Here is a 928-nt window from a genome sequence, read left to right on the forward strand (position 1 = left end):
GACGGCTAGGTTAACATGAGAAAGGAGATGCATACGGGCTTATATATATCGCTTTGGTTTACCGATTAGTTTGGTTTAGTCCAATTAAATAATCAAACCAATTTCAATATCGGTTTAGAAAAACCGGATCGTTACAATTCTTCCCCACTTAATTGGAATTCGTCCTCGAATTCAAGTCTCTATACTCCCCTGCTAGTTTTATTCTCCAAAACAAAATTTCAATATTCAATCCTCATCTTAGACTCGGTTTCTGAGGTTTCCTCCGGGATCTTTTCTTTCTTTTATTGAACTTGATCAATATCGTCATCATTTTCTGAACTGTTTCACTTGTCGATTTGTAATCTCCACAGACTCGATGAGTGCAGACAATTTTTTTTTTTTCTGTTTTTTTTTTCTTTTTTTAAAAAAAAAAAAAAAAAAATCACTTGGTGGCTGCTGTAAAATAAACTTGGCCCTCGCATAGCTTTCCTCAATACTGACACATGGAACACGTCGTGAAAGTTTGACAACTCTGTTGATAACTGCAATCTATAAGCCACAGCTCCAATCCGCTCTACGATGGGTATTATCCCATATACTCGGTTTAGGCTTCTTTAGCTTCTGAGTTTTAGATCATTCCTGAAATGTCTTTATTTCCAGGTATACTAAATCGCTTGAAACTCCAAATCCTTAGGACACTTAGTTGCATAAATCATCTGACGATCATGAGCTTCATAAAAACTAAACTTTTGAGCATGTTCATTAGCTCTACCGTCTCTTGAACCATTAATAGTTCTAACTCGCGTCGCTCCCCCGCTTTGGTCCAAAAAAATGGTGTACATCAAGGCTTACCATAAGGAATCTCATATGCTGCAATCTCAATGCTCGAACGATAGCTGTCGATGTAAGAAAACTCTGCTAGATGTAGATGCTCAAAATAGTCCTCTCT

This window comes from Brassica oleracea, chromosome C6 (genome assembly GCF_000695525.1).
Source record: "Brassica oleracea var. oleracea cultivar TO1000 chromosome C6, BOL, whole genome shotgun sequence".
Lineage (NCBI taxonomy): Eukaryota > Viridiplantae > Streptophyta > Magnoliopsida > Brassicales > Brassicaceae > Brassica > Brassica oleracea.